Source organism: Polypterus senegalus, chromosome 2 (assembly GCF_016835505.1).
Source record: "Polypterus senegalus isolate Bchr_013 chromosome 2, ASM1683550v1, whole genome shotgun sequence".
NCBI classification, from domain to species: domain Eukaryota; kingdom Metazoa; phylum Chordata; class Cladistia; order Polypteriformes; family Polypteridae; genus Polypterus; species Polypterus senegalus.
The window spans coordinates 470,554-494,262 of NC_053155.1; positions in this window are offsets into that span (position 1 = coordinate 470,554).

The following is a 23,709-nucleotide window of genomic DNA, read 5'->3' on the forward strand; positions in this document are numbered from 1 at the left end:
GGAGAATGAGAACTGGCATGTAGGCATTATGCTGTTTCTGTATTTTGTGGAGGAGGAGTTCAGTCCTTACCTGCCCTTGGGAGCTTTGGAGACCAAAGAAGACCAGCACGTGAAGCAGACAGTATAAAAGGCTTGCACAACAGCCAAACCCTTTGAAGCTGTTCGGACCTCCGATCAAAAATCCTCTTAGCGTGGTAACGAAAAAATGGCAGACTACATAGATCAAGATTCCCACCTTTATAAGTCTGTCATAAGCTTCCCGTTTGTAACTGCGTCAACCATCAGTAAATGTAAGTTAACGTATATTTTTCTCATGTGATTCTTATACCGCCGTAATCACGATGGGAGGGATATCGCCTTTTCTGTCATATTACTATATTGTTTAGTTACTTAATATGCTGCAATTTCAAAAGAACACATTTACAGAGAGCTAATGCCTCCAAAGGAAACAATTGCCAGTTTCAAATTAAACTAAAATTGTCAGATCCTTAGGACGGTAGTATGTATCATGATCATGGCTGAGAGAATAAAAGGGAAAAAAATAACGGTAACTTTTCCAAGTACTATACATGTACACTGGCTGTTAGAGACGCAAAACCAAATGTATGTGTGTACTGTATAATATTAACAATAACAGCAGCTCACTACTGAAATGGCAAACATAAGAGGCAGCTGGAATCGAACCGGGGACTCTTGATTACAAGTCTGCAAATCTTACTGCTACACCACATAAGGTTTTGTATCATCCTTGAACCTTTTGTAAAAGTGTTTATTTGATTTTTGGACTTCAGGCTTCACACATTTTATAGTTTATGCCAACATTTTGTCATTTACTACTAAAATATGAAAAATGTTTCTGTTTTAACAATGTGTTTACACAGATTATTGTAGAAATGGAACAGACGTAAAATGTGTGTGTTCCAAATAATGATCTATCATTTCCACTCTAAACCTCCAGCACTTCACTCCCAGATAATCAAGGCATAAGCTGGTAGAACTTTGTGCACGTTCTGCAGTGGTGGGGGAATGGAATAGCAGGCTGCTTGCTGCTTTATCGGCACACTTAATGGACAAAAGACGCTGACGGAAAGGTGCGATGGGATTTATGGTGGGCTGGATCTACGAGTTTTTTCATAGGCTCTGGCAATTCTAGTGTTAATAACTGACGCTTTTAGTGCATCAGGTACTGTGCCATGCAATAATGAACTATTGATAATGTTTAGAATAGGCACTGCAAGAACATCCATTGCACTTTTTACTAGTTTTGTTGGCACTGGATCTAGGGAACAAGTAGTTGGTTTCATTTTAGAAATTAGTTTAATCCTGCTCAGTTACAGGATTAAAATTACTAAAGTGGTGAATGCAATGTGAGACAGGGTCTGCTAAGCTAGTATGCAGTTTGTACTTTGATGCTGAGATGTGGGATCTTATATTTTTGATTTTCTTATTGAAGAAGTTCAGAAAGTCTGTACTGCTAATATCTGTTGGAATTTTGCACTGTAGATCTGAATTCCCATTTGTTAATTTAGCCACTGTTCTAAACAGTACCCAAGGATTTTTATTATTGCTATCTATTATTGTAGAATAGTATTCTGAGCAAGCTTTAAAGAGAGCTTTTTTTATATTTTTTAACACTCTCTGTCCATGCAATTTGAAAGATGTGTAGCTTTGTTGTTCTCCATCTGTGCTCCAGTTTTCAACACTCTAATTTAAGAGCGCGAGTGTTCTCATTAAACCAGGAAGAGTTTCTATGTGCTTTGATCACTTTTTTTTTAAGGGGAGCCACTGCGACCAGAGCATCTCTCAAGGTCACATTATAATGTGATTTTAGCTGATCTCAATTGTTTTCCACGTTTACATTTAATGTTACCTGATCTAATTGGTTTTCCACAATTACTGTACACTCGACTTACTCAAAGTATCTATACATTTTGAAGTAGAATTACAAGCTAGATATCGCACTGTCTTTGTTTTAATCTGTGAGTGCTTTGGCAAGGGCAGGACTAAATCAAATGTAATTAAGTAGTGATCAGAAATAATTTCATTTGATTGAGTAATATTTAAATTTTGAATTTCAACTTTGTAAGTTATAATTAAATCTAATGTGTGGTTATGATTATGAGTTGGACCTTTGACAATCTGACAAAATCCTACTGAATTTAACAAATAAGTAAAACATTTGCTAAAAGTGTCAGTTTCGACAACAATGTGTACATTAAAATCCCCCATCAACAGTGTACAGTGGAGAAGGGGCCCTGCTGACTTCAACTGCAGACGTTATTGACCGGTGGAAGGAATACTTCGAGGATCTTCTCAGTCCCACCAGCATGTTTTCCTTAGAGGAAGCAGAGCTAGAGCACTCCGTGGGGGGCCCGTCCATATCGTGGGCCAACGTAGTTAAAAAGCTCCAAGATGGCGGGGTCCCTGGGGTGGACGAGGTTCACCCTGGGTCCTCAAGGCTCTGGATGTTGCAGGGCTGTCCTGGTTGACATGTCTCTGCAACATTGCATGGACATCGGGGGTAGTGCCTCTGGATTGACTAACTGGGGTGGTGGTCCCCCTTTTTAAGAAGGGTGACCAGAGAATATGCTCCAACTATAGGGGCATCACAATCCTCAGCCTCCCTGGTAAGGTCTATTCAGGGGTGCTGGAGAAGAGAGTTCGGTTAATGATCAAATCTCCGATTCAAGAGGAACAATGCAAATTCTGTCCCGGCCATGGAACATTGGTCCAGCTCTACACCCTGGCCAGGATCTTGGAGGGGGCTTGGAAGTTTGCCCAACCAGTCCACATGTGTTTTGTGGATTTGGAGAATTCATTCGACCGTGTCCCTCGAAGCATCCTGTGGGATGTGCTCCAAGAGTATGTGGTACAAAGTCCTTGTACAGTAGGAGCAGAAGCTTGGTCCGCATTGCCAGTAATAAGTCGAACTTGTTTCCTGTTGAGGCTGGATTCCGCCAGGGCTGCCCTTTGTCACCGATTCTGTTAATAAGTCTTATGGACAGAATTTCTAGGTGCAGCCAAGAAGCGGAGGGGATCTGGTTTGGTGACCTCAGAATCTCGTCTCTGCTATTTGACGTGGTTCTGTTGGCTTCATCGGACGGTGACCTTCAGCTCTCACTGGAGCGGTTCGCAGCTGAGTGTGAAGTGGCGAGGATGAGAGTCACCACCTCTAAATCCAAGGCCATGGTACTCAGCCGGAAAAGGGTGGAATGCTCTCTTCGAGTTGGGAACACATTACTGCCTCAAGTGGAGGAGTTCAAGTATCACCGGGTCTTGTTCATGAGTGAGGGAAGAATGCAGGCTCTGCAATGGTCTGTCGGGGTGAAGAGAGAGCTGAGCCAAAAGGCGAGGCTGTCGAATTACCAGTCGATCTACGTTCCTACCCTCACCTATGGCCACGAGCTTTGGGTAGTGACTGAAAGAGCAAGATTGCGGATACAATCGGCCGAAATGAGTTTTCTCTGCAGGGTGGTTGGACTTTCCCTTAGAGTTAGGGTGAGGGGTTCTGTTATCCGGGAGAGACTCGGAGTAGAGTCACTGCTTCTCCAAATTGAGAGGAGTCAGTTGAGGTGGTTTTGGGTATCTGGTCAGGATGCCCCCTTGACGCCTTCCATAGGGGGGTGTTCCCGGCATGTCTCACTGAGAGAAGGCCACGGGGAAGACCCAGGATACGCTGGAGGGATTATATCTCCCAGCTGGCCTGGGAATGCCACGGGGACCTCCCAGAGTAGCTGGAGGAGGTGGCTGGGGAGAGGGAGGTCTGGGCTTCCTTGCTTAGGCTTCTGCCCCTGCGACCCGACCGAAGTGGTGGATAATGGATGGATGGATGGATGACTTTGAATGATTTGCTCATCTTTACTGACATATCATTTGTCTGCTCAGTACTTTGCTAGTGATTTGCACTGAATGAGGTCCACTTATATACCACATCAACAGCATTTGAATCTTGCCGACTACTTCAATCCCTTGTTGTGGTTGGTAGTAGAATTGAATTAATTTTTGAGAACGGCCTGTGATATTTTATAGTCTCACAAACACATGCATGACAAGACAAGACTTTTTATTAAAATGACGTTATTGTGCCTCCTGGATTGGATTTTTTACTTTAACAGAGACCTGGCTGGACTTTAGTGAGTCAACACCACTGTTAGAACTTTCCACTGCTGACTGTATGCTTTGTTAACATACCAAAGTAGTGGGGGACGGGATGTCCATTGTTTTTAAAAATGTTCATAAATAAATAAAACCTTCCCTCTAAAAATTAATTAAAATTTGAAAGACAATTGTTTAAAGATGAATTATGAGGTGCAGTGCTTATTGCTTTTGTATATGGACCTCCTAAATGGTCAAGTTTATATCTGATAAAATAGTAATCGTAGGTGATTTGAACATTCATGTTTCTTGTACTTTATAACTGTTCATTGCCAGGTTTATTCAATTGCTCGATTCTCATAATCTCAGTCTGTTAATGGTCCTACTCACGTTCAGGGTCATATGCTTGATCTTATTTTATCATTTGGTTTCTTTGTCAGTGATGATGAGAAAATGCCAGTCATACTTAGTGCTGTGGCACCTTCTCAAATTGTCATTCCTGGGGTCTCAAGAAGCAGCCTTCATGTTATAAATTCCTACACTAAATATATTTGTTCTGATATTTCTGTAAATTCTTCTGTTTTTAGTTCTGTGCAACACCATCAGTTACTCTGTGCACATATTTCTACATGCAGATGCACACTTGATTCTGTTGCTCTTGTGAAAATCAGACACTCCATATCTAAAGGCCATCCCTGGTTTAACAACTCTATGCAGACTCTTAGAATGAAGTGTAGGAAAACAGAGCGTAGATGGAAAAAGATAAATAACAGACATCTTAGGAGATTCTGAAAACCTGCCTGCCTGAATTCCAGCAGCCTGTTAAATTAGCTGAGACAAAACCCTAATCTAATATTTCTATCAATGATCAGATGTCTAGAGTTCTGTTCAGCACAATAAGTTACACTCTGTACTCCGACACACTTAGTTGTACTGTAGGAACTGATACATGTGAGGAGTTTTTGAATTTTTACTAATAAAATTGATGAGATGAGATCTTCTCTCACACCACCTGCCTCAGTTCCTTTGTTGTCCCCAACTTGTCTTTACTGTCTGACTCTGTTGGTCTTCCCTTTCTTGCCCAAACTGTGCCCACTATGAAGCCCACATCCTCCCCTCCTGATGTCATTCCAGCTTGTCTCTTCAGAGAGACTTTTCAGGTTATTGTTGACCTGCCATTGCTACTGTCCCTCCATCCTTTAAACATGCAGTGGTCAGCCTGGGCTTAAAAACATGGACTTGACCCGAGTTTGTTTCTGTCTTATCTCTAAATTGTGATTCCTCTCTAAATTCTTGAAATGTTTGTTTTTATCACAGCTGCTGTCTCCCCTTGGTAATGCTAATCTAATGGAGTCCCTCCAGTCAGGTTCAGAGCTTTTCATAGCACCAAGTCTGCTCTTTTGAAGGTCACCAAAGACAACAGAAATCAAGTAGACAATCAAAGATGGACAATCAGACAAGTGAACAAGGAGCCAGCTAGTTGGTTGCAATGTGTTTGGTTTTTATTTTAAACTAACAGACATTCTTTGACTTCTTCTTTCTTGGCAACGATTGGTCTGTTTGGTCCTTTTGGAATACAAGAGAAGGAGACATCTGGTCAAATTAGTACAAGAAATCAGAGACCTTGAACTTTCAAAGATGACTTTTTGATGCTCTGTGACCTCGTGAATTAATAGAAAGTGAGGAGTGTGAAGGCCTTGAGCAGCGTCTAATCAAACAGCTGGTGGAGGTGACAAATACAGGTGGGGGGTAACATTACAGTCCTAAACAAGGACTCACCTTATGTCAGATTAAATTTAAACAGGACTTGTATTGATATTACAACGAAAGTACATCAAAGATGCAAATCTCCCTTTCTAACAAATCCAAAGGTCCTCTACTGGATTGAGTTCTGGTGACTGTGGAGGCCATCTGAGTCCAGTGAACTCCTTGTCATGTTTAATAAACCAGTTTGAGATGATCTGAGCTTTGTGACATGGTATGTTATCCTGCTGGAAGAAGCCATCAGAAGATGGGGACACTGTGGTAACAAAGGGATGGACATGGTCAGCAACAATACTCAGGTAGGCTGTGGCATTTAAACGATGCTCAGTTGGTACTAAGGTGCCCAAAGTGTGCCAAGAAAATATCCTCCACACTATTACACCACCAGCAGCAGTCTGAACCATTGATTCCATGCAGAATGGATCCCTGCTTTCATGTTTCTGATGCCAAATTCTGGTCCTACCATCCAAATATCACAGCAGAAACTGAGACTCATCAAACCACCAGGGCTCCTGATAAAGACAACAAAGGGGAAGGCATTTTAAAGGTTCAAGCAGCTCCTGAAATGTTTCCAGTTAGAAGACAATAAAACACCTTGGAGACCCTGAGGAGACTCTGATCAAGGGGGTCCTGACATCAGAACAAATCAGGACATCGAGCGCACATCACTTATCAAATGCTGACAGTCGTTTGTGTCGTCTCGGTATGAACACAAGTCTTCTCTAAACTTATTGTTGACTAAATGATGAAAGGCCAAGTCTGCATGATCTTACAGGAAGAGAACAGAAGAGAATATTGTCAAGTCTGAAGTGGTCTGGTAACTGGAAGGGAGATAACCTCCAGATCATCATTTAGTGCCCATGTGTCAAATCCAGTCTATTTTCTCAGACCCCAAGCCATCTTCTAACTCGTTGTTTTCAGTTTCCCTGAGAGAATCTGTGCTGCCTGTCTGCTTCAAATGACTGATCATTATTCCTGTGTCTAAGAAAATAAAAAATGTTTCCCTGTACGACTCCAGACTGGTGGTCTCACTTCATTCGTGATGAAGTGCTCTGAGACGGCTGCTGGCACAGATTAAAATTCCGTCACGTTCAGGACGTTTGCTTTTATTCATGGCAGGGTGGGCTAAATGTGACTATTGTGGAGGAATTGGGGTATCAAGTGAAGAATCTGCATGCTTTGTGATCTGAAGTAGATCAAGATTAGATTAAAAAATCATTAATGTCTTTAGGAGATGAAGAACATTTGGATGAAAATAATAGAAATATTTTATTCTAAAATGATTTCTATAATGAAATTAATTATAAACATGGCTGTAAATACAGTCAGAATCTAAATAATAAAGGAATAAACAAAAAAAGAACACTAAAGAGTCGGGCTTGGGTCATAAACTGCTAATAAAAATCTAAACACGCAAATTCAAGAAAACAGAGCAGTAAAGTCCTAACACCACTTTCCTCAATGAAGTGCCTTTTAGCTTCCTGTACTGCTGAGCAAAAATGAAAGATTTAAATAATTTTGATTAAAAACTCAGAGTGTAAATCAAGTGCACTTGTGTTTAAGTCAAGTGTTTTATATACACAGATTAATGACAAAGAAAATGCTGAGCAATGTGCATTTAGCGATTGTCAGTATTGCTGTACCTGACATGGCGGTGTTTACGCATAACACAAAACTAAATTGAAATAAAGAAATAAATTAACAACTACGTGATATCAAAAGTGAGACAACCTGCTAGGTGTGAGTGACACAGAGGACAAGCAGGCATCCCTCTGGACAACGACATGAGTTCGGGATAAATTGGAAGGTGCCAGGGGTTCATGGGATGTGGATTCTGGAAGTGCATCCCTCTCGGGGTCCACAGGTGCCGTAATGTGCCTGTCAGTGGAGGACCACCCAGGATCCTAAACAACTCAGAAGAACTCCAAACAAGTCATGCCGGTCATGAGAAGCTGTGCTGGTTCCAGTATAAAAGGAGCCCACCGTCTCCCGACTCTGACCCTGACAAGGCTGCACTTCCCATGAAACCATGTGGGCAACACTCAGCTGGAGGAGGAAGGAGAGGAGAAGGTTTACTGTTTGTTTGGTGTTGGCTGAGTTTCGTTGTGTTTAGTGCTTATTAGAGTAAAAATATCCATTATTTAAATCTGTGAATGTGTTAGACATTACTGGGTTTGGGATTTGGGGATTGGTGGTACCCTCTACTGGTTACACAGAAAATGACAACAATAACTATGCTTAATAAAGAAGATGGTGACATACAGAGGACAAGTTAACGTCTGAGACTTGTAGATAAAAAAATCATTGTATGAATTCATCTTTAACTGTCGAGATTTAGAACTCCTGTGTTCTGTCAGGCATTTGATGGCACACTTGCCACTTCTAAAGCTACTACCTTAGCTTCAAGTGAAAAAAATATATTTTAGTTTATTTTAATTGAAAGTAGAGATTAAAGAGATTAAATTGTTTGTGATGAATCCCCTGATTGTCTCTCATATGAGAGATGGACCAGAGACAGAATTGACAGAAATCCTTCAGCAGCACATCCTCTGATTCTACTCACCTCACCTCACCAGCTCTTCCAGCTTTTATGGTTGAAGGCGATTCCTCCTCCGGGTCAGCTGGAAAGTCAGAAATCTGAAAAATAAGAATCAGAGTCTGAGGAGGCTTCAGGAATTAGAAAACAGAATTCAGATGATATGCTGTTTAAAAAGTATGAGGAAGAAAATGATCAAGAGGCATTATGCTATAAAAAAAGCTTTTGTAGATGTATTTGTGTATAAATGTCATTAAGTCAGAACTCACTGAAGCCATCACCATCGAGCACAGGCACAGCAGAACCAGCAGGGTGGTGAATCTCATCATGGCAGTGGTGCTGAAGCTCAGACGTCTGTTCAGGTCAGCAGCAGCACCTCCTTTTATTGCGGATCAGGTGGGCGCGGCCCAGTTTTACACCGTGGTCATGAGATCTTCTGGGGTGGAAAGTCAATTCATATTAGCTTTCATTTGTAATGGAAGACGAAGACGTATAAGAAACCAAATCACAAGCCCTGAAGTTCAAGTGTTCAGCTTTCTATAGGCTGTGTGTTCAGAAGGAAATGTCAAATTCTGACATCAGACGAGTGTGTAATTATTATGAGTAAGAAACATTCTGTTGAAGAGTCACAGAGTTAAACCTAAAAGTCGTCTTTCATGTCAGAGGTTATTTCATCTTGTATGCTTTGTATATTTTCTGTTGTTCATCCAATAGCTGCTGCTGATGAGCAAACAAATCCCCAGTACAAATTAATGAAACGAGTGGAGCACCAAAATGAAAATTCTCAGCCAAAGTCAAATTAAATAAAAAAAGAAGGCTGAACACCAAACGTCAAATTTCTTTTTTAATTATTATTTACAGATTTTTATCGTGTCATTGATTAAAGCCAAAAATAAATTAATTTCACTTTAGAGTCATGCTTTTTTTTATTAAATCAGGTCAGGTCAGATATGACATGCTACTGTCCAGAATGGAGAACATGCTGTGTATCTCTGGCACTGCCCTCCAGTGGTTCAAGTCCTATCTGACTGATAGGCAAGAGTTTGTTAGTCTTGGTAACAGCAGATCCAGCCCAGCGCCAGTCACACAAGGAGCTCCTCAGGGCTCTGTCCTCGGCCCTCTTCTCTTCTGTATTTTTATGCTTCCCCTTGGCCATATTATTCATAGCTATGGACTGGGTTATCATTTTTATGCAGACGATACTCAACTCTATTTCAATGTTAAAAGTGGAACTTCATCAGAGTTTTCTCAGCTCACAACTTGCCTCAGTGAAATTAAAACCTGGATGGAGCAGAACTCTTTAAAATTAAATTGCAGCAAAACTGAACTCCTGCAAATTGGGACTAAAATGCAACTTAATAAAATGAGCTCCTTCCCAGTCCATCTTGGCGGTGATCTCATCAGACCTGCCTCTACTGAAAAGAATCTTGGTGTCATTTTTGATTCCTCCCTTTCTTATTCCACTCACATAAATAACATTAAGAAACTTTCTTACTTTCACCTCCATAACATATCACGTGTTCGCTCCTTCCTCTCCTTTTCTAATGCTGAGAAACTTGTCCCTGCTTTTATCACATCCCACATTGATTATTGTAACTCGCTGCTGGCAGGAGCCCCTTCTAATCTTATAGCACAGCTCCAGCTTATTCTAAACTCAGCTGTAAGAGTCCTTACTCGAACCAGCAGCAGCGAGCACATCACACCCATCCTGCTCCGTCTTCACTGGCTCCCTGTGTCTTACAGAATATAAAATCCTACTAATAACCTACAAAGCCTTAAATAACCTCGCGCCAAACTACATCAGTGACCTTCTCCATCACTATGTGCCTGCCTGCCCACTAAGGTCCTCTGATTCTGGTAATCTTGTTGTGCCCCACACTAATCTACACTCCATGGGTGACAGCAGGGCCTTCAGCTGTATAGCGAGTGCCCAGACTCTGGAATGACCGACCGAAATTAATCAGGTCAGTTGACTCCATGAATTCTTTTAAAAAACAAATTAAAACTCATCTGTTCATTAAGGCTTTTAGCTCTACTTGACTTTATTACCCTTCTCTCAGTTTACCTCCATGTCAAGATGCTCATGTAACCTGTGTGTGTGTGTGCGAGATCATCAATTATGTTGTCTGTTAGGCTTTTCTCTGAATTCACTGTCTTACGCTTCTTTATTTATTTATCTGGTTTAGTACAATGCTATACACTGTATACCCTGCCGGTCTTTCTTAAACTTTATGAAGTGCCTTGAGCATGGGAAAGGTGCTATATAAATAAAATGTATTAATATTATTATTATTATTAACTGTATATCACAATTCTTTATTTGACATAGTGATAATATAATTGTTTTAATTTCCTAGCGGTTTGTCTCACTTTTTCTGTGTTGTTCTTTATTTATTCTGAGATAGCAGTGTGTGCTGCTGTTTTGTGTCGTCTTCTTAATAAACATGTCTGGCGGTTTCCTCGTGATTGCACTGTGTATATAAAACACATGGACTTTTGCTCAGTGCTCAGCTCAACATCTGAGTTTTCAGTCAAATTTATTTAAATCTTTCGTTTTTGTTTAGTGGTACATGAAGAACTTAATGTTCAGACCATTCAGCTTTCTTTTCTGGACTTAGAATTTTGCTTGGCGTTGTTGCATTGTGATTGATTACTCACTTATGATCCAAACCTGTCACTTGACTCTTCTTTCCATTTGTCCTTTCATTTTTTCATCTTCTAGTATTTCTTCAGTGTGATTGTTTTTTTAGCCATGTTTTACAATTAAATACCATTGTATAAATCATTGCAAAATTTTGTTCCTAGTCCTGCTATTATTTTCATCAGAAGGGTTATTAACATCTTTATAAATATAATTTCCTTTGTTTCTGATTTTGACTTGCAGTAAAAACAAAACAAGCAGATTCTTTAGTTGATGCCAAAATTCCTCTAAAATATCTTACTATATAAAAGCGGTCGGGATGTCCTTCCGTCCCGTGAGTGCTACGCAGGCATGGAGTTTCACACACGCCCCGTCCATTTTGCAATGCACGATGGGATTTGTAGTTTCGTTTTTCCAAGTAAAAGATGATTTTCTACTCCAGACTGTGCAATATCTTCTTCTTCTTTCTTACTATATAAAAGCGGTCGGGATTGTCCTTCCGTCCCGTGAGTGGAAAGCGTAGCGGTATTCCGCTTATCACAGACTTACTACTTGCAGCTTGCGGTACGAAGCGACATGATGTGAGCAGAGTTCTGGTGCTCCCATCGTTCCCTTGCTTTTGTGTGCGATGCGCTGGAAAAATAGACAAAATTATGTCTCTGGAAATAATTAATGTTGATGGAGTACAAATGCCTCACCGCGTAGTAAATATCAGGGGTTCAAAGGGCGACCTCAATATAGAAAAAAGTTTAAATTTCATCACAAAAATAACAGAAACTACGAGTATTAAAGTAATACCGCTCAAATGCAATATAACCAAATTAATGAGTCTGTATAAAATATCAAATTGATCTACATAATGAATTGCCTTAACACTAGAATTACCAGAGCCTACGAAAAAACTCGTAATTCCGTCCCACCTTAAACTGCTTCTTAAATCCCTTCACACCTCTCCGCCAGCGTCCTTTGTCTTCTAAATGTGCTGATAAAGAGAAGCCGGCTATTCCATCCCCCCACCAATTTAGAACGTGCACGAACTTCTCTCAGCTCATGCCTTGATTGAGTATCTGGGAGTGAAGTGGAGTTTTAGAGTGAAATAATAGATCGTTGTTTGGAACACACGCATTTCATGTCTGTTCCGTTTCTACAGTAATCTGTGTCAACACATTGTTAAAACAGAAACTTTTTTTATATTCTAGTAGTAGATGACAAAATGTAGGCATAAACTATATAATGTATGAAGCCTGAAGTCCAAATAGCAAAGAAACATTTTCACAAGAATAACACAATTGCACCTTTATTCAAACATATAACTGCAGAAAGAAAAAGCCGCCTTAACATGCGACATTGACACCAGTTTACTATAACTGACTCGTGGTTCAATAGATACAGCCCCCGCTTGGGAATCAAGGGGTCACGGGTTCGATCCTGCGCTCCTCCTTTTGAGAAGTAAACTGTTCTTAGTCTTACTGTTTTAGTATAAAAACATACATTTGATTTCAGTCTGTAACAGCCGGTGCAATTTATGATCTTTTAAAGGTTAGCTTTTTTTTTTATTCACTTTTCACTCTCTCAGTCGCGTTCAGAATCAATCCATACAACCCCATCTGACACGGCTGTTTTCACTAAAGACGCGCTATAGCTCTGCAGTGTACCACGATGCATACTAACGCCCCCCCGGTTCTGACACACAAACGCTGGCGAAGCTGCCTTCTTCGTATCTCACCGTCACTTGCTTTTCGTTTTATTGAGTGTTCCTGCCAGTCCCCGCATGTTGCTGTATGCTGTTTCTTTTGTACTCCAGGACATGCAGAAGAAAGAATGGTAAAGACCAGTAACTTCGGCGCCATATGCAATCATCAGACACTCCCCATCTGCCCGTGTCGTTCAAACACAGGAACATATATTGGTGTAAAGTATAACAAAAGTGCACTTTTATTCAAGTGCACTTTTTCCATCGCCTTTTCCTGTAAGAAGCAATGTACACACTTCTCTCTATGCTGTGGTTTCTATTACACACCTGAAAGAAAGACAATATATGTGAAAATATAATCGCACTAATGCAATATTATTTGAAAACGAACAGCGTCAGATCGGGTGTGAATTTATGCAGGAACTGGAAATTCTCTGATGCGGGACCTTCCCCCAGGGAAGAAAGTACAGTGTCAGGTGCTTATTCAGTGTAATAGAAACCATAGCACAGAGAGGTGTGTACAAAGCAACAAGTACACGTGTCGTAAATGTAGGAAGGACGGTCCTTGGGTGTGTGGGAACTGTTAATATTTGAATGTGATGATTTTATATAGCACGGAATGAAAATCTTCACTTCTTAGCATTGCACCATGCAAGATGTCGTATCAATCGCCTACTGTATCTTGCTTTCTTTTTTCTTCGGTTATACAGGTAGTTTTGAATAAAAGTGCACTTGTTTTGTTTGCGAAATGAAGTGTCTGCGTGCACTTTGTGGCATTACACGTGTATTTTTTGAGCATGCCCGTTTGAGCAGTATAAAAAGTATTGAAAAGTATAACAAAACAACGGGCAGATGGGGAGTGTCTGATGATTGCATATAGCGCCGAACTTACTGCTCTTTACTATTCTCTCCTCTGCGTGCCCTGGAGTACAAAAGAAACAGAATACAGACGCGCTATAGCTCTGTGCTGTACCACGATGCATACTAACGCCCCCCACCCAGTCCCCACATGTTGCTGTATGCTGGATATGTTCATATGTATTGTCTCTTTCTTTCAGGTGTGTAATAGAAACCACAGCATAGAGAGAAGTGTGTACACTGCTTCTTACAGAAAAAGGCGTTGGAAAAAGTGCACTTGAATAAAAGTGCACTTTTGTTATACTTTTACACCAATATATGTTCCTGTGTTTGAAACGACACGGGCAGATGGGGAGTGTCTGATGATTGCATATAGCGCCGAAGTTGGTCTTTACCATTCTTTCTTCTGCATGTCCTGGGTGCAAAAAGAAAAAGCATACAGCAACATGCGGGGACTGGCAGGAACACTCAATAAAACTGAATAAAAAGAAAAGCAAGTGACGGTGAGATATGAAGAAAGCAGCTTCGCCAGCGTTTGTGTGTCAGAACCCCTGGCGTTAGTATGCATCGATCTGACGCTGTTCGTTTTCAAATAATATTGCATTAGTGCGATTATATTTTCACATATATTGTCTTTCTTTCAGGTGTGTAATAGAAACCACAGCATAGAGAGAAGTGTGTACATTGCTTCTTACAGGAAAAGGCGATGGAAAAAGTGCACTTGAATAAAAGTGCACTTTTGTTATACTTTTACACCAATATATGTTCCTGTGTTTGAACGACACGGGCAGATGGGGAGTGTCTGATGATTGCATATAGCGCCGAAGTTACTGGTCTTTACCATTCTTTCCTCTGCATGTCCTGGGGTGCAAAAGAAAAAGCATACAGCAACATGCGGGGACTGGCAGGAACACTCAATAAAACGAAAAGCAAGTGACGGTGAGATATGAAGAAGGCAGCTTCGCCAGCGTTTGTGTGTCAGAACCGGGGGGGGCGTTAGTATGCATCGTGGTACACTGCAGAGCTATAGCGCGTCTTTAGTGAAAACAGCCGTGTCAGATGGGGTTGTATGGATTGATTCTGAACGCGACTGAGAGAGTGAAACGTGTTACAGACTGAAATCAAATGTATGTTTTTATACTAAAACAGTAAGACAAGAGCAGTTTACTTCTCAAAACGGAGGAGCGCAGGATCGAACCCGTGACCCCTTGATTCCCAAGCGGGGGCTGTATCTATTGAACCACGGAGTCAGTTATAGTAAACTGGTGTCAATGTCGCATGTTAAGGCGGCTTTTTCTTTCTGCAGTTATATGTTTGAATAAAAGTGCAATTGTGTTATTCTTGTGAAAATGTTTCTTTGCTATTTGGACTTCAGGCTTCATACATTATATAGTTTATGCCTACATTTTGTCATCTACTACTAGAATATAAAAAACGTTTCTGTTTTAACAATGTTTACACAGATTACTGTAGAAACGGAACAGACATGAAATGCGGTGTTCCAATGTAGCACTCCGCTGCCATGAAGAACAGCAAACCCCTGAACTTGACGGAATTCTGCCTAAAGCGAGGAGCTTTTTGGGATCAGCTGTCCAGCCGTGAACGTCAGGTGCTTCCTTGCTAACTCTCAGTACCATCTGTCTTGGACATGAGACCACTTTACTGCTGAGTCATGGCAGGGGTCTTAGACTGGGCCAAAATATTCATGTGACACGAGTGGTAAATATTGTGCTTTTTATTACTAAATTGTCCCATGTGGACCGAGGTACTTTGATGAAATGACATTAAATGTTGTATGTTTTCCGATGATTGGAGCAAGCATTACACACCATGAAGGCCGCACCCCACTTCAGATCTCCTGCCACACTTTTGTCCTTTTGACGAGTAAAATGAGTTTTTCTGTGACGAGTTTTAAAGATATTTGATTATCTCGAGTTAGTCCTCCTTCCTCAGTGGTCATTCATCACATTCATTCGTTATACCGAGAGGATCTTGTCAAAGATGTCCACTCTCCCCAGCCTTGTCAGCACTCTCCCTTGAGCCTTTGTCTGTAAGGAGATGTTTCTGTTTCTGTCACAGTGTCTCCATGTCATTTCTTTATGTGCCGATGATATTGTATTAGTTTTCAGTAATGCTATGGCAGATATCAAACATGTCCTACAATTAGTCTCCTTAGCTTCTCACAAGATTAGCTGGTCATAAATGACTCAAACCAAGACATGATGAAGGGCTGTGGAAGCACCATGTAATGTCCAGATTAGCACAGTTTAGACGATTGGTCAAAAACGCACATTGTGTAGACAGATGTCTTGGCTAAACCTAAGATGGTGCCAACTGAGTCTGCGTTCATTTTGATTGCCCTGTTTACATCTTTATTTGATCCCCAATGTCTTTCTTAGCTGATCTATGATTGTCAATCTCTTTTAAACATTAAGATTTACAATTGATAAAACTTTTAATTACGATCGTGCAAGTCAGAGTACCCACCCTCTATCTTTTCTGCTGAATGTACCGGCGTACCTGCGCCGTAAGCCCTGCCTGTTGCATCACCGAAGACGAGGAACGTGCGGGGCCTACTCGTGAGGCTTCAATCTTACTGGCCTTTATCTCCGGTATTTGATCTTTTCTAAGGTTCGGCTTATGGTTTCATCTCATGGCGCTCCCTGGAGCTTTTGTATAAACGCATCTGGCCTGTTGTTTCAAGCCGCCATGATCAGCTCCTCTGTTGGTGATCGCCACATCTCCACATTGTGGACTGGATTCTCTGAGCCTTCGTCAGCTGGGTCGTGCGCCCAAACGGTCCTGCGAATTTATTCAAATGAAGTTAGCTCTAGTAAGTGGTAGGTCCCTAGCTGACAAAACGTTTATTTTAAGAGATGTCTGCACCTCACAAGGATTTGATTTTTGATTTGTGACTGAAACATGGCTAACTGTCTGTGAGTTAACTCCTTTCACTGAATTAGTACCCCGACTGTCAGTTTTTGTAGTTCTGCTGGTCAGAGGGGTGGATTAGCGACAATATTTAAAAGCCGCTATTAATGTCGCCAACTGAAAACTGGCAGTTACTCCAGCTTTGAATTACAGTTGTTTGAAATGGACCGCTCTGTCCTGTGCTGTGTGCAGTGGCGTATCGGCCTCCAGAACTTAACAAGGATTTAATACGTGAGATCTCTGAATTTCTGGCAGGAATTACACCGAACTGTGACAGATTGTGAGTTCTTGGGGATTTGAATGTGTGCTGCCCGAGTAAACACCTGGTTGAAGACTTTTTAAGCCTCGCTGACTCTTTTAGTCTTGTTCAGTCTGTGAGAGGCTCAACACACGAGCTTGGACGTCCATTAGGCCTTGTTTTATCGTATTGGTGGTCACATGACGGTTCTAACTGAGGCCGAACAGTCAGCATTAGTGGTGAGACTCGCTGCTCTCACGTAATGAGCGCCACCATTACTAGTAAGTTCTCTGTGCTTTTTATGGATGCCGTGCGATTCCGCCTACCTCAGCTGAGCACCGGTGGTCTTGTCACTCCGATTAGTGACACTTGTTCTAACATTTCAGACTCTGTCGCTCCGTTTAAGTCAACCGCTCAAAACGTAAACCTGAGCCATAGTTAAATGATGTCAGTCGCACCCTGTGGTGGGCATGTAGGCGAGCAGAGCTCAAGTGGAAAAAGTCAAAGTTTCAGGTGTCCTTGGGCAGGCCCGCCACCAGGGGGGGACAAACAGGACTCTGGTCCAGAGCCCTAATGGAAGGGGGCCCCTTCACGCTTCATTTTCTTTAGGCATGTGGTGACCCGGGGAAGGCAGAGGGGCCCACATGTACCCAGTTGTCAGGGGCCTGCCTTGGGTATTCTAAAGGACAGTTTGTCTAATTATCAGAAGGCCGTCAAGTCTGCTAGGCTAACGTACTTGTCAGATATTATGTTGAATAACTGTCACAGTCGTAGAGTTTTAAAACTATAAACACTATTCTTCACCTGTCTGTTCCTACCTGGCCTGACATGACACCAGCAGTCTGCTAGGATTTTCTACAATTTGTGTTCCTAAACTTACTAAATGACATCCCACGTTACACCCTCTGTCAAACTTCAGACCCATTTCCATGTTGCCCTTTCGTTCTAAAATTCTGGAGAAGGTTGTCTTTCTACAGCTGTAAACTTTCTTCAATGCCATTTCTGAAGTATTTCAGTCTGATTTTAGCACACACCACAGCACGGAGTCTGCACCTCTAAGGGTCTCTTTTTAATAAGAGACTCGGGGGTCCTGCTGTCTTGCTGCTGTTAGCTTTGACTGCAGCATTTGACGCGGCTGACCGTGACATCCTCATGGCCCATCTTGAGCAGGAGCTGCCATGCAATGGCTCAGTCACAGCTCACAGGCAGAAGCGTTTCAGTCATCCTGGGCCAGCTCTCCTCCTCATCCTCAGCCCCTCACACCTCGGGGTCTCTCAAGGATCTACTCTGGGCCCGCCTATTCTTTATTCACTCTACATGTTGTGCCTTAGGATCCATTTTTTAAAAACACACTACTTCTTTCCATTGCTGCACAGATGATACACAGATACATTTTACACTGAAAAAGATCAAAACAAATTCTCTAAAACCTTCATTGGAATGTCAAGAAGACATTAAGACATGGATGTCAATACATCTGTTTAGTGTAAATGACTGAGAAACAGAGATTATGTGTTCCTGATTTTACTTGTGCTGCAGAAATGAATCTTGGGCCCTTGACAGCCGACTGTAAAAATGTTGTTGTGATTTTTGATAATCCCTCAAATCTGATAAGTTAACTCCATGTTTTCTGTCAGCTCAGGGTATTCGCTGAGGTCAATGATTGTCAAACACTAATTCATGCGTTTTATCTCTTCTCGACTTGACTGTTGTAACTCCTTACACATTCGAGTTAACTTGTCATCCCTTTGCTCGTCTTCAGCTCGTCCAGAACGCTGCTGCCAGGCTTCTAACAGGCACACGCCAACAGAGTCACATCACACCAGTCTCAGCGTCTCTGCACTGGCTTGCTTCCTATATGCTGCAGGGTTGAGTTAAATATTTTACTGCTGTTTGGTTCAGGTCCCTGAATGGCTTCGCCCCCTTTTATCTTACTGTCCTCTTACACCCTCACTCTCCTTCATGGTCACTGAGGTCCTCCGACCAGAACTTCTTGGTGGTGCTCAGTTCTCGACTTAAGCGTTTGTAGTAGCTGTCCCTCGACCTTTGTATATGAGGTCAGCACAAACTGTGGTCACTTTTAAGTCCCACCTGAAAGCCGATCTTTTTGACTTGGCCTTCTAAACTTGCATGTCAGTATTTATTTTTGGTGTGTATTTGGTGTTTTAATGGCTAAGCATTGTGGCCAGCTTCTGTTGTTTTGAAATGTGCTCCATAAATACAATTTGACTTGACTTGACATGACTTGCCAGTCTTCTGGGCGCAGGTCCTCGTGAAGGTGAGGCCATAAATGACGAGGTGTCTGGGAAGTCTTTAAGTCGCAGAGTGGAAGTGTCAGGTGTGGACTGACTGACTGCTGCTCCTGCTGAAAGTCCTCCAGATGGTCCTCCTCCACTCCAGGCTAAACAGAAATCGGGGTAGAGATATTAGTAATATTCTCTCTGTACTTCTGGTCGTTCATTTTCTAAACCGCCCCACTTTTATAGAAGCAATCCAAATGAACATTGTTCCCAGCTGGAAATGCAGGAGGTTTGTGATCTGACTTCATGTCCACCTCTGCGTACTGACATAGCACCACATCACTTGTCTCGCAACTATTCTGAGCATTGGTGGGACGATTTGGTGAGAGGACTCCACTCTGACTTGTGTTAAGGGGGCTTGCAGGTTCTCTTCTCCTGATTTTGAACTGCCTCTGGTTGTCATCAAATCGATAAGACCTCCTGTGTCCAAACGCTCTCTGACCAGACCCAGCTGTCTTGAGGACCCCACACGCACTCACACCCACACGTACCCCTTAACAGACATGCCCTATCATTGATCCTGGACACCCTCATCTCATTCACATCACACACATCTTTACTCAGCTCAGACCTGACCAATTCATATCTCAGCACACTACCCTGTGGAGGGCCGGCGTGGAGGACGTGACGCTGCCAGTCACACACACTGAGCCAACTGCAGTAGGCATCAAGTCCTAAACTGAGGGGTTTGGTCGTCTGCCATAACAGCTCGTAGGCAGTGTGGCGTAGCGGTCAAGACTTCAATCTCTAAGGCTGTGAGTTCAATTCCTGCTGCTGACACTTTGTGACCACCACCAAGTCACTTCACCTGCGTTCACTCCAATTGGGAAAACCCAAAGAAACGTCAGCAATCATATCTGAAATGCTGTAAGTTGTTTAAAGATGTCCTCCGAATAATAAGGAATAATAAATACCAGTATGTGCCAGGGAGGTATGAAGAGCAAGGGATATGACCTTCTCAGTGGAGCAGCAACTGTGACAATATGCAAACTGGAGAAGATCAGGACTCTCCGGAATGTTCTGTTTAATGTGCCCCAGCAGGCCCTTCATCACAACTTTAGTGAGACCACCAGTCTGGAGATCATCTTCTTTTGTTTTCTTAGGCACAGAGACAATCATGGATCCTGTGAAGCAGGCAGAGACCAAAGATTCTCTAAGGAAACTGCGTTTCTTCCTTGGTGTCTCCAAGGCACTTTGGTGACTTCCATCTTGGACATTTCAGGAGCATTTAAGACGCCTTCTGCTTTGTTGTCTTGTTTCGTTACCCTGGTTGTCTCGTACGAGTAATGATTCTTGTTTCCAGGGGTCTTTCTTCACTTCCTCCATAGCAGTGGTTGTGTTATTGTAAGATGTTTCTGTCTCCCTCACTTTACTCCTCCTTTAGTTTCCATCTCTTTGACTTTTTGCCTTTCATTAAATATTCACAAAGCTCCAGGGCAGGGGTCTCAGAGCCAGAGGGTCTTCAACTGTGAAGGGTTTTTGTGCTTTGGATTTAATGGCAGTTGTGGTCAATCCAGTGCTGTAAGGCTGGTGTTTTGTCAAAGGTGAACTTCTCTTTGCGCTCTTATTAGTTTTAAAACAATCATAAAATAGTCACAAAAAGACTTTTTTCTCATCTTCCCATTATAAATTCAGTGCCATCTCCAAACCGTTAACATACAATATGAGAATGAGAGGACAGTTGAACATCTGAAGGCCATAAAGCGTGTGTGTGTGGAGAGCCATGGGCTCTGATGGAGACGACCTGAGCCACCAGGTCAGTGGGGTCTGCTGGGACGAAGGAAGCTTTAATGGCAGCCTGCTCTTTAAGTGGTGTTTACACCCAGACGTGCATTTAGGACCAGGTAGGAGTCCTCTGTGGTGGACACGACATTCGCTCCAGGCCTGTGGAATGTGCAGCATTATGAGGACATGTAATCGTAAATGTAATTGACTACTAGGCCAGCTGTCATACAACTAGAAAGAAAAGAGCGGAGAAGGACAGGGATGGAAACGCACTGCTGATCTGTCACAGCACACGTGGAGGAATGACAGCCGGAGCAGGAAGATCTAGAGGATGACCTGTCAGGACGTCACGAACTTGGTAAGCATGTGGGGGCTACAGAGGCAAATGCTTGGCTGGATGGAGGGGCGATTCATTTGTTTGAAGGGTGAAAAACATTCATGGATTCTGCAGGTGTGGCGTCAGGTGAAGGGAACGGGGTGTCCCATACTTGAAAACTTAGTGTTAGCGTCCTCTTATTTTAATTGTAATAGAAGTTCTGTTTAATTTAAAAATAATGGTGAGTCAGGCCATCATTTTACACCTCTCCCTGTATTTGACTCCTGGGACGCTGCTCAAGGCCTTCATTCCCACACTTTCTATTAATTCACGCGGTCACAGAACTCACATCAGAGTCTCCAAAGTCATCTGTGAAAGGTCAAGGCCTGTCCTCTCATTCTATTCATTTACTTGTTGTCTCCTTCTCTTGTAGGCCAAAAGGACCAACGCAGACCAATCGACCCAGGAATGTTCAGTCATTTGAAATAAAAACAAATGTAATGCAGCAGCGTAGCTGGCACCTTGTCCACTTGTCTATCTTTGATTGTCTATTTGATTTCTATTGTCTTTGGTAAAAGAGCAGACTTGGTGCTATGAAAAGGTCTAAACTTGACTGGAGTGACTCCATTAGATGAACATTACCAAGGACAAGCAGAGCTGAGGAAAAACAAGCTAAGAATTCAGAGAGGAATCACAATTTAGAAATAGGACAGAAATACTGAAGGCTCTCGGGCCAAGTCCTTTTTTTTAAGCACAGGCTGGACCATCGCATGTTTAATTGAGAGTGGCCACTAGAGGGGCAGTTTGTCTACAGAATAATCGGCTCCTCTGTCAGCTCTGAAAGTCATGTGACTGTGTGATCGGGTCACCATTTTGTGCTCTTCATTCAGTTCAAACTTAATTAGTTTTAGATGTATTATTTAGGGTATTTGTTTCAGGTGTTTTATTCTTGTGTTTTTACTTTATTCTTTTATAATACACTGTACACCCCTCCCCTTTCACTGCTGATCTTTCCTATGTGTGTGATATGGAAAGTGCCCACTAGAGGGTGCCGTTGCACTTCAATCCCACCCCTCAGTAAGCCTGTTTAACACTAGAATTACCAGAGTCTACGAAAAAACTCGTAGATCTGGTCCACCTTAAAACCATTTGCACCTCTCCGCCAGCGTCTTTTGTCCTCTAAATGTGCCGTTAAAAACAAGCTGCAAGCAGCCGGCTATTCCATCCCCCCACTGCCTTAGAACGTGCACGAGAATCTCCCAGCTCATTCCTTGATTGATTATCTGGGAGTGAAGTGGAGTTTTAGAGTGGAAATAATAGATCGTTATTTGGAACACACGCATTTCATGTGTGTTCCGTTTCTACAGTAATCTGTGTAAACACATTGTTAAAACAGAAACGTTTTCATATTTTAGTAATAAATGTTACAAAATGTAGGCATAAACTATAGAATGTGTGAAGCTTGAAGGCCAAAGATAAAATAAACACTTTCACAAAAGGTTCAAGAACAATACAACAGCTTCCGCGGTGTAGCGGTAAGAATTACTGTCTTAGAGTGCACCAGGCTTACTGTCCTTCAGAGACACTGAGTTTAATTCCCTGTTGAGGAGAAAGTGTTCTTTTTTTTTTTTTTTTTTAACCTCAAACGGACATAAAATTTATAAATTGGTATGCACTGTCAGTTAATGAGATCGTTATATTTTCATGTGGGATGCTATTTTTAAAATATTTTTTAACAATTGAGACTGCAATTAACATGAACAAGTGTCCTTATAACTGTTATTTTTAACACTAGAATTACCAGAGCCTACGAAAAAACTCGTAATTCCGTCCCACCTTAAATTGCTTCTTAAATCCCTTCACACCTCTCCGTTAGCGTCCTTTGTCTTCTAAATGTGCTGATAAAGAGAAGCTTGGAGCAGCCGGCTATTCCATCCCCCACCAATTTAGAACGTGCACGAACTTCTCTCAGCTCAGACTTTGATTGAGTATCTGGGAGTGAAGTGGAGTTTTAGAGTGGAAATAATAGATCGTTGTTTGGAATACACGCATTTCATGTCTGTTCCGTTTCTACAGTAATCTGTGTCAACACATTGTTAAAACAGAAACGTTTTTATATTCTAGTAGTAGATGACAAAATGTAGGCATAAACTATATAATGTATGAAGCCTGAAGTCCAAATAGCAAAGAAACATTTTCACAAGAATAACACAATTGCGCTTTTATTCAAAATATAACTGCAGAAACAAAAGCGCCTTAACATGCGACATTGACAGCAGTTTATTTTAACTGCCTGTGGTTCAATAGACTCAGCCCGCTTGGAATCAAGAGGTCACGAGTTCATCCTGCCCCTCCGTTTGAGAAGTAAACTGCTCTTAGTCTTACTGTTTTAGAATAAAAGCATACATTTGATTTCAGTCTGTAACAGCCGGTGCAATTTATGATCCTTGTAAAGGTTAGCTTTTTTTTTTATTCACTTTTCATTCTCTCAGTCGCGTTCAGAATCAATCCATACAACCCCATCTGACACGGCTGTTTTCACTAAAGGCGCTATAGCTCTGCAGTGTACCACGATGCATACTAACGCCAACCCCCCCCCGGTTCTGACACAC